This window comes from Corvus kubaryi, unplaced genomic scaffold, assembly GCF_017639235.1.
Source record: "Corvus kubaryi isolate FWS band 111438036 unplaced genomic scaffold, C.kubaryi_AGA036_p1.0 37209, whole genome shotgun sequence".
Lineage (NCBI taxonomy): Eukaryota > Metazoa > Chordata > Aves > Passeriformes > Corvidae > Corvus > Corvus kubaryi.
In genome coordinates this window covers 1139688-1155565 of record NW_024581060.1, presented here as the reverse complement: position 1 = coordinate 1155565, position 15878 = coordinate 1139688, and the positions used below count along the sequence as shown (strand labels likewise).

The 15878-nt window shown below is 39.8% G+C and overlaps 1 long non-coding RNA gene across 1 annotated transcript; it reads right to left on the bottom strand.

Annotated features, from left to right (window-relative positions):
- Window positions 1-457: 457 nt before the first annotated feature.
- LOC121661891 lies at window positions 458-15146 on the bottom strand. Its single transcript, XR_006015114.1, has 2 exons — window positions 3921-15146; window positions 458-1803 (listed from the first exon to the last, which is right to left on the bottom strand). It is a non-coding gene; the product is annotated as an uncharacterized LOC121661891 (long non-coding RNA).
- Between the last annotated feature and the right edge of the window lie 732 nt (window positions 15147-15878).

Genomic DNA, 15878 nt, shown 5'->3' with positions numbered 1-15878 from the left:
GGGTGCATTCTGCTCTCTTCTCAGTCCTCCTTTGAAACAAAAACTAGCAAGCCAGCATGAACCCAAACTCTTAGGTGTTCATATAAGTGCAAGGTAGCTCACATTCATAAGGCTGAAGTTTTCCCACAGGACTTGGCACTTCACAGGAACAAAAGCCCAAGATCACAACTTCCCATTTGTTTCACCATCATTTCCCAAACAAATTCAGAATTATTTTTTCTTAATGAGAAATCTCTTTGATTTTGCTTACAATGGTTTTCTGTCTGATCTTAAGCATCAGGACACTCCAAGAAAATATTCAAAACAGAGAAACTACTAGCAAAGGTCTTGTGTGGACGTAACAGCCTTAAATAAGGTTTTTATTCAAGGGAAGCATGCATGATCCAAAGAATACATAAGAAGGATGTACCTAACACATGGGAACACTTGGACCCTTGGAAATCAGCCACAAAGCAAAGACTTCAAAAGATGTTTATTAGGAAAATTGGACATTACAAGAGGACCAAACAGATTGTACAAGGCACGTGCAGTTTCTTGTACAATGCAGAGAACAAGAAAAGTCTGCAAATACAGATAACACACCCACCTGGAACTGCTACCATGGGCATGTCAATGCTCAGGTCCCTTGCCATGAAAGGCAGGTGCTGGGGTTCTTCAGGCAGCCTGCCAATCCCTGGGATGTTTCACATTTCCTGCAGAAGTACAGATTGTACACAGAGCTTTAATGACAGTTAAAACAAAATTCATATTCAGGAATTCCTACATCCAAGCTGGGGCATTAATATACTGTATCTCATAAAATTTTCTTTTTTTGTTTTCATTCAAGGTCATCCAGATTTCATGTTCTTACAATGCGTTTTTCCCCACAGGTAATAAAACCTTGCTGTCTACACATGATTCAGCCTAGCAAAGCATATCTGAGACTGTTTGCTTTGTTACCTAAGGAAGAGATCCAGATTTAATTACCTGTCAAAACAAGGTAATTCATACGTATTCACAGGCAAGTCCTTTATAACCCACATCAAAGAATCGAGATATGTATTAGCTAATTTTATTAGGCTTTAGAAAAAACATATCCTAAACTTGACCAAACCCAGGAACTCATATCTTTAAAGCAAAGCTAAGAGCAACCAGCAATTCCCCATCACAGAGTGGGAAGCACAACTCACTGAGCTCAACAGAGAAAAACGAGCACGACCAGCTCAATAGTTTCTAGCAACAAGTGCGACACTAATGCTAATTCTCAATCAGGAAAATGAACAAGAAAAATATCTCACTGAACAGATTGGTGAATTTGCATCTGCATCTGTAAATTAAAGGACAAATAAATACTTCAAGAATGGTTAAAAATCTAATTTATTAAATTAGTCTCTTCTCCTCCCCATATAATGTATAATAAATGCCCTGTTTCTTGCCATTTTGTAATAGTTTTAGCAGCTGTCTGATCAATCTGACAAATGCCCATAAACCCAACATCTGTCCATAAACTTTAAGGATTGTATCAGAAAAAAATTCGAAACAGATTAACTGTCCAGAGCTTGGCTGTCAACCCCTTTGCCCCCAATCCCAAGCTCTAAACTTACCTTCTCTGTTGCAACACAGCTGTTGGATATGCTATAAATAAAGACAAATATTTCAATCAACACTGAAATTAATAAATGGAGAAAACCACAGCTAAGACACACAGCACCTAAGCCTTCCGCACATACGTCAGACCATCGGGACCAGATAGAGTACCTGCCACCAGAGTGCACACTTCAAGTCCATGCTTTAGTGCCCATCACAGTGTCTATCCTTCATCATCTAAAAACAGACCAGAAATAATGGCATTTCAAGGAGGAGACAGTTATTAAAACAAAGAGCATAGATCTTGCAATCCTACCCCATGGAAAAGACAGAGCTGGCATTTAGAAGATACAAAAGCAGCAAACATGAATAAAATAGAATTCACAATCTCAGAAAAGGCTCTTCATTAACATGGTGAATTATCTGAGACTGCTAGGTAGTAATATTACTATGCAAATAGTTAATCAACTCTCACACACACTTGTTTACAGAACTGCAGTGAGCATGAGCAGGTGTTACACCATCCTCCTGCCTCTCTATAAAGCCAAAGGTAAGTGAAACAAAGTCACCTATTTCACATGCCACCAAATGTCCCAAATTACTGAGGCAGACTTGGAAAAACCCTTTTTTTTTTTTTTTTTTTCAAAATAAGCTACAACTCCTTGCACCTGTACAATTATCTATAAGCTAAAACTTAGGACTCAATCTGGAAACAAGAATGCAGGTGATGCTCACCTGAGCTACTGCTTCAGGTCACTAAAAGAAATGTGACATACTGCCAGAGCTGATTTCAGCTATTTTGACACTTCAGTTTTTGAATACCAGTTTGGAGGTTTGGTCCATGGTAAGTAATGTATATCCATGTTTCTTGAGTTTAGCAGTAAGGCTTTCTTCTTTTTAACTCTGTTCCTCCTGCAATTTTTTAGATGCTTCTCTTAAGCATGCATAATAAAAAGAAAACCCAGCTATTCTGGAACAGATCATGATCTTTTCCAAACTGCCTATTAAGGAGAGAGAAACTGTTCAAAGAGGGATCAACCTGAACATCCTGCAGATGAAATAAAATGCAACAGTCACTTCACTAACATCTGCTCAGGTAATTCATAACGTTGTGCAGCAGTGACATTAAATGGTGTTTACTTACTCTTTTTTCAAGACAAGGCAAGGATTTGAAGTCCTAAATTACTCTGATCTACTCACATGAATGATGAATAAACAGGCTGCAAGATTTCATGTTGCTTATGCAAGTGTAAGTGATGATACCTGTCAAGGTGTCACCAACAAGGTGCTATTGCGGGAGGCAGTGCACTACCATGCTCCCCAAGAGCACTTTCTAAGACCAACAGCCAAAAGCCATGAATACCAAACAGCCACCAATTCCAGAGAAACTAGAGATTTTAAGATTCAAGAACTGTGATCACAATGCCCTGTTTCTCTAAAAAATGAATGAACCCTGAAGAGATTAAGAGGCATTAGCTAAGCCAGGCTGATGATCCAGCACACTCCAGAGACCAAAGAACCCAGACAAAAATCACTCGCCTCAAATGCAACCAACAAATAACACTGTTGCAAGAAACAGGGAAGGTTGATGGGGTCCTGCCATCAGTGTGCCGATATAAAGCTCTAAAGCTCACTCAAACCAAGCTGACTTCTGGACCTAAAACTCTTGGGTCACAAGACATGCAATTTTTATCAGAAAGGGCTCAGACAACAGAGCAAAGCCCTAAAGCCAAAAAAGGCTTGATCTTGTCCTTCCTGCTCTGGAAGATGGAAACTCTTCCAACTCAGCAGCGCTAGGAAGGCAGTACTACAGAGATGGGAACACCTCAACAGAATGGGAAGGTTTTTAGAGTCAATGAAGCAGAATCACCTCTATCAGCAACACCTCAAACATCACCTACTACTTCCACACCTCAGACATTACCCTAAATTCTGAGTGATGTCAGGAGGTCCTATTCATGGACAAAACCCACCAAAATGAATAAAAGGACTGAAAATATTTTACATATTGTAAACATAAGCTGGGTAGGAGGCTGGAAGACCAAGTCTTGAAGAGCCATCATGAAAAGGGAAAAAGGTCCGAGCCCAAAGGGGAGAGAGTCACACACAGTGCAAACACAAAGAGCCAAGCACAGACCTCCACAACAAAACATGTAACAGCTGAAAAGCTGCAGGCAAAGCTACACTTTTTGTCTGGATTTTGGCAAGACCAGGAACTTCCCTGAGAGAAACTGGAAAGGATGCAGGTGTATGGGGCCTGACACCTTTGTGACCAAAGAGAGAGAGGCTATGGGCATAGGTCAAACACAAGGAAAGCAAGGGTTGAACAAGGAAAAGGTGTACCAATGCCTTACCTCTCTCCAGCTCCCAAGGGCTGCCCTCCTTCAGCCAGGTCATGCAGCTCTGTGCTGCTCTTCATCAGCTATCAATGAACAAAACACCAGAACTATTTGGTTCAATTCTTCTCCCAACCCAAATCACATGTGAAAAAAGCAGGCATTGAGCCCCATTTCTGAGAACACAATTGATTTTCATCCTACTCTGCCTCTCTTGTTGTGTCAGTCTCACAAATATTCTACCTGAGTCTTGCAAAGCAGCAGGTATCTGAGAAGGCACTGAGTCAGGTGACACCCAGAAAGGTGTTTTCAGACAAATATAGTGAGCAAAACTTCTCTATCTCACAAAAACTTCTCTATCTCACCTCTACTAAAAGCTCATTAAAACCCAGCTTCCAAATCACTTCAATTTAATATATAGAAAACCAGAAAAATGTGAACTACTAGTTTCTTTTTTTTTTTTTTTTTGCTTCCTAAATGTTTTCAAGGAGAATCAGTTCTAAACTGTGAGGTAAGTACAAGCCAAGCCTTCTGACCACGCTGACTATTGGTGCATGATGAACCATAATAGATTGAGAGGGACAAAGCCTAAGTCCAGGAAATGTAGAAAACACCTAGAAAAGGAAAAAATGTAACAATAAATATTGAAAAGAAACTGAGGAGTCATATAATCTTCTGTCAACTTCTCTACTTGTCAGTTATTTCTTCTTCTTTTTTTTTTTTTCATTTTTCCCCCAGTGTAAGGTCACAAAGAGGCACCGAGAAGCCATCTACTGGTATGCCCAAATTCCTTCAGTCCAGATTCAGCTGAAATTTGTGTGCAACACTGTAAGAAGCAATTATAAATACTTCAAAAACAAGTTTTGCCTGAGCAGTTTCAATTCAAAAACCACTGGGCTAAAAATAAACTTGATTCGAGTAGTGGAGCATAGCTTGATTATTCCAGGTACTATTCTAACAAGTTTAAGAGCATGGTACCCAGCCCAAGAATCCAGGATGTAATTGTATCCCTTTCCACCTGTTTCCTGCTCTGCCAGACATCAGCCAGCAGCTGCATCAGTCAGGAGGTGAAGAGCAGCATTGCCCTGCAGGCTACAACCCACAGCACTGCCACAGGCAAAGGGTCACTTACAGGGAAATAGGAATTTTGCTAGTTTTTAGTAAATTTAAAAGCATATCCAGGCTCCAACTGACTTGATACTGTGACACAGCTTTAGTATCCTAGTGTGTGTGTAGAGGCTGTAATACCAGATGGCATAAATGAAGTCCTGAAATCCTTTCAGGAAAGCCAACAATCAAACTTCTCCACATGCACAAGGAGAGGTAACTTACCAATTCAATTCATACAGTATCATGAATGTTCTTCAAGGATTATGAGAGATGAGATGAGATGAGATGAGACGAGATGAGACGAGATTGGAAGCTAAAACATTATTAGTAGATAAAGGGGTCCAGGCACTTGTGTACTGAGGATATAAAAATGAGTTTTAACTTTTTCAGAGCCTGATTTCTGACTGCTGTTAATAACTATAGTTTCTAAAATAGCTTATTTAGATAACTAATAGAGGAAAAAAAAGTGCACATTTACACAGCCCCAGGCTTTGCTTCTCCTTTCATTCTGCCATCAGCCATCTTCTTACAGGCAGCCTGTAAGACACCTGCACTGGCTGAACTGTTTTAACGACAGGACTGAACCATGAGTGTAACAATACGGAATGAACATCTAATCACACTTATATCTCAATTTTCATCAAGCAATCCTATCTCTGTAAGTAACTGCAATCATTCTCAGGCTCTTGGTATTCAAGTCTAATCGTGGGGTTTTTTCTCACCAAAGATTTTGTGGTCTCAGTTTGGAACAGAGAAGAATTTTTTGCTAACACAAGCAGAGGCTCTGTGCATCAAAAAGGAGTCTGTCTTTGCTTGAGATTCACCTAGCTTTGCCAATCCCACGCTTCCTCCTGGAGGTCTTCTTACGTATTTATACACTGCAGTTTCTCAGGGCCCAGAGGATTAATCAATTCAGGCATCATTATCTAATTTTCATCTACCAACACAGTACCTGACAATAGAGAATCAATGTGAATTATGTACCCCATGTTTCTGTTACATCAAGAGCAAAGTTCACAATCTCTATGGCCAGATCCAGCTCAGTATCTGAAAAACATGTATTTATGAATAGAAAAAAAAGTTACACCAAACATCCCTGTGGTCTGTCCTGCATTAATTAACTCATTACTAGAGGCTTTGTAAGAAATACATAATGGTTAAAAAGATGTAAAACACTCAACTTCTTTGCATTTCAAGCTTTTAGGAGCTCAAACTGAAACAGCCACAGAAGACAGCACAGATATCATTTAGTGTTAGTACTTCCTACTCCTCTCCTGGTTACCCAGACTACAAGCAAGTCGCTACCTTGGATTTGGATTTCATGCTAGGAAAAAGCTGTTCCATTGCTGCCATACACTTGTAAAGCAGTTTTATCCTGTATCCTTCCTCCAAAGGGTGCACTCCTTGTGGGGCTAATCGAGCTGAGAGGAAAAGATGAAAATGGGAAGATACAGCCCACTGCAAGCATTCTCTTAAACAAAAAAAAGGCTTATGTTACTTTCTTAAAAAACAACCAGCAACTTTACCAGGTTTCTTCTCCCTACCTAAATACTACTGCTACTTTGCACTGAGTCATCATATTTAGAAAAATTTAAGATATAACACAGAAGACCGAGACCACATCACCAGACTACATCGGATTTCTTTTAATGCAACTTTGATATTACTGCAAGTTGTCCTTTAACTGCCTATGCAAAATTCCTCTGGAAACTTTTACTTCAATTCAGGGTTTTAGACTTCATATACATTTTTGCTTCAAAAACCTAAGATGACTTTACTTGCCGGATATGCACATCTCAGAAGTGGAGTCTACCGGTCCGTGATGGGCACACTTTCGGGAAAGCAAGATGACCCACTCCAGGAGCACAGCCCAAATGTGTTCTTCAGAGATATTACAGGGAGATTGAAGTCAAACAGCAAGCGTCTCCAGCATGCTGCCTGCCAGACAACTCCATAGCACACTTAGACAGAACAGTCCTTCAACAAGATCCTGTAATGCACAAGGAGTGGTACATCTTTCCCAGTCTTTGGGTGGAATTCCCCGGCTCACCCACACAGATCTGTGTCACCTGCTTTATTCCCTGTCTACAGCTAGTAGAAGCAGCCACTATCTGCATCTCACATGCATCACTCATTTCTCCTAGCCTTGTATATGGACATTATCACCAGATTACTTTAATTGAAAGGAAAACCTACAAATAACTTGCCAGCAGTTGCCCTCAGCTGGCGAATGGTCCATCACTACCCACCTACATCTTAAGATGGACACCTGAAATCATTTCACGTATTTCACTGTCTTGGCCTTCCTGCTCACTTCCTGGAAACTTCTTTATGGTTCCTTTAATGTAGCTACTCATTCTGGCACGGAATAGCTGCCAGCCTAGTATGGAAACATGGCCACACATAATACCAAGGAGATGTAACCAACACTCTCCCAGTAAAATCAGACTAGCAGAAGTGTTTCTCATTTGGAAAGTCATGTGGTAAATGATGGGATCCACCATACTTAACCCTTTTGTATGATTTATTCTCCTACAGCCATCTACCTCAAGCACACAAAAAGCAGTATCCTGGCCCTTCCCTAGCTTTCATTCCCAATCCTAAACAAAACCTGCACTGTGGCCAAACCAGAAACCAGAGTGTTAGTGTGAGAAATTAATGAAGTCAGCTTTGACTTCAAGGACCTGTGTGCACTCAAACATAAAATATTTGTTTCAGCCAGCTCAAACAAATTACAGACCTCTGAGACAAACTCCACTCTTCACTACTAAGAGACCTTCAGAAGGGAGAATAAAGTCCATTAGTGAAGATGACTGACTATACTGGTCTAATGTACAACTGTTTTCCTAAATGTCTGATGTCCCCTCTTTTTCCAAAGATCAGCCATTCTGTAGAAGTATTGAGTAGAAAACTTTCTGAGCTAATTCACTTCCACTCTTTGCTCACATAAAAACAACACTGAAAATAGCCTATCTCAGCAGGAAATGCTCAGATCATATCTGCAGACACATGCTTGCAGTCGCACTTGACAGTTCAAACAAGGTAAGTCTACAAAAAAATTAAGCAATTTTCTTCAGAATGCCAAAAAACTCTACCCTGCAGAAATAATCTTCATGGAAAGTCAGGTTATCACACCTGAATCCCAAGAACTCAAATATATGGCTATTGTATAATTAGAAAACAGAAAACACAGAATTAATGTAAGATGTTCAAACGAGTGAAAATTACTGAAGTTAAAGAACTAAACATTCCAAGTTTTGCCTCTGAGAAGAAGGATGATTATTCCCACTGCAAAATTGGACACTAAGCCCTTATGCTAGACTCTAAGACTTTCTGCTATAACAGAAGAGCACTGCTTTTCATGTATTCCTTAAATGCAAATTTCCATTATTACTTATTCCTCAGTCAAAGAAGGGGTGGAGCTAATCACAGTAATTACGAGCTGAACAACCACATTAGTTTTCTTCCATATGTATAAACAGAAACACTCTGCCCATCCCACACTGCACACATCTTATACCAGAAAAATCGCACAGAGCTACTCAAATACTTGCACATTTGTATCTCATTTCAGCAACTTCTACTGATACAGCTACACATTTGATGTTCTTTAGCTGCTTCTATTTTAAACCTCAGCCTCGCTGCTAAAAGGATTTTTCAAGCTATTTCCAATGAAGGAAAAAAGACAACCTACATTGGTGGTGATACCTCCCTCTCCAGCCACACAGCCTCCCACAGTGGGGAAGGTGCAGCCTTCACTGCACGGACCCCACTTTGGCCCAGAGAAATAGATTTAATTTGTGACCTTTAGATTTTACATGCTACACTGCAAAACCTTCTGAATCGACTCCTAAGGCATGTAGATGAAAAACATCTATTTGACATGAGAGAAAAGGCTAAAACTTTACAACCAAGAGTCAGTCAAGCAAAAAATGAGAGGGAAAAAAGCACATTTGTTTTCTATGAACTGCCATGAAAGAAACATAGAGAAGATTTAATGTTTACCAGAACATTAAAGAAAATATATGTTCTAATGCTTCACAGACATGAGGAATGATGAATGGTTTTTGCACAAAATGATTTTACGAGCAAATTAGCTCCTAAGCATATGCCTACGTTTCTGTGCAACATCTATCATCTAGAAATACTGACAAAATTAGTAACTCAAGTTCTCATACTTCATGTAGACAAGAAATAATATCAAAGAAATCTGAAGAAACCCGCAGTATTTTTATGTTTACATACCACATCAAAAAATCATTTGAAAAACAGCAAGGTCCACTCAAAAAAATATCAAACCTTGCAACAGGGCTTTGCACCTGCACCAGCAGCTTGTTGGCTCAACACATCCAAGACACTGCAGGGAACAAATTTTCTCCTCTTTCTCTCTGCATAAGGAGACAAGTACGGGTGTACATCCAACCCACACAATGGGAGAGGAAAGGAAGAGTAGAAGCGAGAAGCTACAACACTACCATTAAGGGTTTAAGCGTCCTCATTTCTCAGGAACCTTAAATTCAATGTCTCTACTAGTATTCATTGGTTTGTACAATATCAGAGTAGCAAGAACTGCTTCCAGAGAGCAGCCTCATTGTAACAAGGGGAACAGCACTGATGGTCAAGTATCACTTTGAATCTGAACGAGAAGCAGCTGAGAAATCCTGCTGGCAAATTCAGCAGGAGATACTGCTACAAGACTTGCTCTTCAATATGAAATTTAATTTTGCCTCTGACCTATGTGTTTAGCTCAGCAGTGCTCTATCAAAAAGCCTAAAGACTGCTTATTAGATGTAATGCAATGTATTAGCATCCTGCAAAGGTACAACAATTTGGAAAACCAAAGCTACAGAAATCCAAAACAACATGTATGGCATAAAGACTGACCAGGTATTCGTTAATAGGGTTTTTGTAGTGAACCCCTAAATAATAGCTGAAAGAAAATGCGTGGGGCAGAAAAACAAATTTGACAGAAATGGTTATGATTAAGAGTAATTTTTAAAGTTGTGTCCACCAAAAATTTTTAATTGAATCCAGAACTGTTTGGAAACAGGAGAATAAAGGTGGCTGCTCAACTTTCTGGAGTAAGCATGACTGTCCTTATTTATGAGCTTACTGCTCAGCTATCTGGCTATTAAAGGACCTTTTTATGATGTACACTCCTCCAGTTTTTGACCCTGTTGAACATGACTTGCTGTCCTCAGGAATGTTAGTGTGCTAATATTCTCCTGGCTTAATTTTTACCACTGTACAAGATCTCTGGATTCCCAGCAGAATTCCGTGAACACGTCACCACAGTCCTTTTAACTCTGACCTTCCTGACACTGCATCAAGGATACTTCCAAGGTGGGAAGAGACCGCACACTGCAGCACAAACAGATTTATAAAATACTGGAAAGTGGCCATACCAGCAAAAACAGAAAGCAAAAAGAATTGACAGTTCTTTTCCTCTTCCTGGAGTGGCACACAGCAAACTTTAGTAAGAGGCCCCAGACCTGATGTTGGACTAGAGCCATCCCTGCCAATAACTCATGTTTACTGAAAAATGATCCAGCTGTTCCTAAACTGCTGCATTAGTGGGGTGTTTCTCAAACCTGACCAGGTACCACCTACCTACAAGGACACTACTGCAACTCCTCCACTCTTCCCAGGGAGAAAAGGAAAAGGTGCCCAGTCTGCAGGGTGCTGTGGGTACAGCCATGCCGGCTTTCCTTGTTTGCAATTTAGGGTTTTTTGTAAGGGCTGGTTGTTTTGTCTTTGGTTTTTTTTAACAACTGCAAGCACTAAATGTTAATTTAACTAACTGGAAAAACAATACATGACTGTTTCAGGTCTAAGGCCATCAAGTATCACTTAAGAGATCTGACCCAACTTCCCAAGTTGCTTCAACTGAGACAAGGAACCTCCAGCTAGTAAACTGCTACATTTTCAAACTGGAAAAGCCCTGAAAAAGGGTTAGACTACATGGTGGTTTTAAGCCCAGCTGGAGATTGAACACCACAGAGCCACTCACTCATTAAACCCCCTTCACATCCCACTCCACCCTAGTGGAATAGGGAGGAGAATCAAAGTAAGACTTATATGTTGTAATAAGAACAGTGTAAGAATTGAAATTAAAATAAAATAAAATAATTATGGTAAATAATAATAATGATAATAAAAAGGAAAAAAAAAAGCAAGTGATGCACAATGCAATTGCTCAGCACCCACTGACCAACGCCAGATGCCCCTTCCAGAACCCAGATTGGCTCTCCCTGGTAACTCTCCCCAATTTATACACTGGGCATGACATTCTATGGTGTGGAACCCCTTTGGTCAGTTTGGGTTACCTGTCCCAGCTATGCTCCCTCCCATTTTGTTTGGTTTTTGCATACCTCCATACTGGCAGAACATGAGACAAGGAAATAAAAAAAAAGTCCTTGACTTAGGATGAATTTAACTTACTGAAGAAACCAAAACATTAGTGGGTTATCAACACCCTTCTCATTCTGAATCCAAAATACAGTGCTGTAACAGCTAATGAGAAGAAATTAACTCTACTGGAAACTAGGACAGACTAGAAACAGACTTCTGTAAACCATCAGGCACTGGTAAAATTGAGGGCCTGATTCTTCCCAACAGTATGGTCTCCTCTCTCTCCAACCACACCAAAGTCCCTCAAGACCTGTTTTTTTAAGTTGCAAGAATTTAGGTTCACCCAGTCCTCTTTCTGAAGGCACTAAAACTCCCAGTAGTCAGTTCTGGGTACTGGAAAAAGACTAGTGCATAAAAACTGCAAATTACTAAACTGCCTTATATTCCTTCAGTTTTTTATGGAGGTTCTTAAAATAAAGCTTATTAGGAGAAGAAAATGCCTTTTTTGCCCAACCATATAAATTTTTTATAACAAAGTATTTTCAAGATGCCATTGTTACTGTTCTGCCAACAAACTTAAGCAATTGCTTACGCAGTGTTCTAAGGAAATAATTTCTATACACAAGAATAGAAATTATTTAAATGGTTCTAAAAACACAAGGATAAATCTGCTTCTTGCCCGTCTGGAGATTCTGCCAGTTAGTTTGTCTGTACACCCCAGCATGACAAGTCCCTGCTCTGTTTCAAAAGTATTCCCGATAGAAGCTCAGCAGCTTTTCAGAAGCTGACAGACAAGAACTCATCCTCTATCATGCAGGTAGAATGTAACTTCCAGGCAGAGAACAGGCCAATGTATCTGTGTGCAATGTACTTGGTGCACAGCTTTCATCTTCTCAATACACCATTCACAACAAAGCAACAGATAAGTTGCGAGTATATACAGCAGGATAAAAACTAGTTTCAAAAACTAGATTCAAAACCAATTAGGACTACTTTAGTTCAATGAAATTCACCACAGATGTGATATCAGTCAGAACACACACAGCCCTTTAAAGACATTGGAGCTGAAGTGTCTATGTAGTATTACCTAGCTGTAGCTAAAAGCTCTCTTACTTTGTAAAGACTTCATGTATTTTCAAAGGAAAAACTAATATTGTTGAGGCATCATGTGCAAAAGTTCACCTGTATGTTCATCTATAGATTAGTATACTACAAAGATGTTAAAGCCTCTCCTGTACAAATGATCCACTAACATGGAGCACTTGCACCAGACAACTTAGTTGAGATTTGGAAGATGTGTGTGCAGCTGGCTGGAAGGCTTAGCTTGGCTCAGAGGCATCTCACCACACTGTTCTTATTTGACGCACAAGATCTAGAACCTGCCTAAAGTCACCAACAGGAATAGTCTGTTCTGCATTTAACTATATCATTTTATTTAAGAGAAGAAATCCTTCACACTGTAAAAAGAAATCTGCCTTAAGTGCCTCCCAGCAGCAGTTTCCAGGACACTTGCCGCTTGAGCTAGATTACAGCACGGTCCTGCAACAGAGACTGGTGAGAAGGGCATGGAGAGCACAAGCTCTCCAAGATAAAAGTTTATCAGAAGAAAAGGCAGCAAGGAGAAGTTTTTTTCTAATTAGATGCAGGATCCCTCACAGCTGCTGCTGCTGGGCTGCAGGTTTGGGCTTCCTCAGCTATATATGGTTTTCTAACTCCTTCTAATATGTGCAGGAGAAAAAAATAAGAACATATTTGCTAGTACTCCTCCACCTGGAAGCAAACTGATTGTACACTAATGGCCAGCAAAACCAAAGAAAACAAGAAACATGGGGAAGCCCTAAGAACAGCTACTACTGCTAGGTGTTCAAGGGGAAAATCAAGTGATAAATAAAATATTAACTGATAGGCTTGACCTGCTGTCTTACAGGAAGAATCATTTATGCTCCAGGTTTCACTGGGTAAATAGAGGCGCCAATGGCTGATAACTGAACAGCAACTCCAACCTATTTTGTGGAGCTGCTCATCAACAGCTGATGAAATTGTCTTCAGTTCCCTCTAACCTCTTCCTGCTGTTTGAAGCGGAACGCTCCATACTCAGTGTCTGACCTCAGCCAGATTCTCTGTGAGAATCGTATCAGCTGAGATGGTTTGGATGTTGAGATCAGTACCATTTAAACAAAACTGCATATTAAATTCTTGCAGATAAGTTGCACACTGCCTCCAGTATTTGCATTTTACAGAAGTCACTCAGTAAAGATTTGCATGAAAATAAAGCTCACTGCAATGGTTCTTCCAAGCCACTACAACCTCATGTATGCATGATATTGAGTGCAGGAAGAATTCCTCGCCTGTGATCTCCAGTATTGCTACTGCCAACACTGGGCAGAATAAGAAGAAGGAAAGGGCTCACCCAGAACAAAGGGGAGAAAATTGTAACTGCAATTGGTTTTGAATGGAAATGCACAAAGATGAGTTCAACATTTCTGGTCTTGCTAAAACATACTTTAACTTAAAACAAGGTGTTCTTATCCTTTTTGCAGTTCGCTCTATAGGTATAAGCAGCAAAAAGTTACACTAAATCTCTGTCCCACTGTTTCGATATACTGAACTTTAAAATCTGTTTACTTAAAAGTAGGGTTCACCATGGCACCTTAGAACGTGCTTCAAAGAATTCTTTTGGAAAGCAGTCTGTATCCACAAACTGCACAGAAACTATTAGAAACATCAAATTGCTGCCTGTGCAACACGTATTCAGTCTCCTAGGTACACTCATTACAATACCATCTTCCATTATGCGCTTGAACTATTTTTAATCACAGGCCTTTTAGCCCATGCAGCATTTCACTTCCCTTTTTCTGCAGCAGTTAAAGCAGCACAGCAGGGAACTTCAGAAAAGAAAGAAGCATCCATTGCTAAGACAGCTCAATGTTCTCCAGAATTAAATTCCTTTCCTATCATGAAATTAATGCTTACACCACATCCCTTCTGAAATTTCAGCTGGGTATGCACATTCTGCACACCAAATCTGAAATGTCCGGAGGTATGTCATAAAGAATAATGTCATGTGAACAGGTGCTGATGCAATGGATGCTCATTCCTTGAAATTAAAACGGAAATACAACCACCTCTCACAGGCTGCTGTGAAGATTTAAAAACAGAGAGAGAAAAAACTGTGTATCCTACACTTACACAAGCTCTGCAGGAAGTTCAACAGGAAAATCCAATGAGAAGACTGTATGCTCACTGATGCTAGGGAAGGAAGAAAGTGAAGCTTGTGTCTGAAGCAGGGAGGGCAGAAGTGGAATTCGGTCTGCTTTTCATTCTTTTTCCCTTTTTTTTGCATTTAATGCAATTTGGCAGCTTACGATCACATAAATATATGTTGACATTGTGTTTTAAACTCATAAACTTCACTGATAAGAGACTGATGTTTTATGAAAGGAGCATGTCCCATTCCAGTTATTTCCAGCTACCTCCAAATGTGCAAAAGCCAATCTATTCAGTGGTTTTTTCTCCTGTAAGGACCTTGCCATCTGCTTCCTTTCCCAGAGACAGGCCACCTGAGCATATGCAACACATCCTACCGCACTTACTATCAGTAGCTCTATGGGACATGCAGATTGGAGAATCCAGAATTAAGAGATTCTCTTTTTTCTGTTTCAAGTGAACAACATTGATGACTTTGTGTGATCGTAAGTGTTCTCAACTCACAGTATGCTGAGTAAAGTTTGTCTGGAATTAAACAAATACTTCATTTCTGAAAAATCCTTACAAAATACCTGTACTCACCAGGCACATTTCTTCTGCAGTTGGTGTCAGAACTGGCATGCTATTCAGTCCCACGGTAAACAATGACTGCACCTGGAATGCTCCTCTAGCCTAGTAAGCTTTTCCAACTTCTCTGCTCCTTTCCAAGTACTGCATGAATGTACAATCAGGAAAAGACAAGTCTGCTGTCTGAGGAAAGGTGCAAGATGAGCAAGTGCCATGAAGGATTCAACATGTCTGACTATTTAGGTTTTATTTGCAAACCCGTTCTTCAGCTTTTGCTATTTGTTTGTCTAGAATCAACATATGCCCTCCACAAAAAGAGATGATTATTAAAATCCAGGGGGATTTTATAATGGGATCAACTACAACTGTCCCTTGGTACAAAAGCAATTCTCTCTTAATTAGTGCCTTCTAAGCATTATCATGCTCAATACATAAACAATTCAAACTCATTATATGCCAGTTTCATTATTTCCAAGGCAAAATTTTATTATTTTCCAGAGATCTACCTGGAGACATTTCTTAACAGCATTCTTAAGCTTTGAAGAAGTGTGCTGCAAATTCTTTGCTTTTCCACAGCTGGGGAAAGAAATCCAACCCATACCTGGGATTCAATTAGAGAGGAAAAATTTAAATGTTCAAAATGTTTTATGCTTCCAGCATCCCTAAAAGAGCATCCACCTTTCTTCGGAATGCAAGTCGTCTTTATTTTAAAATTTATTTCAATAACCTATGTCATACCTC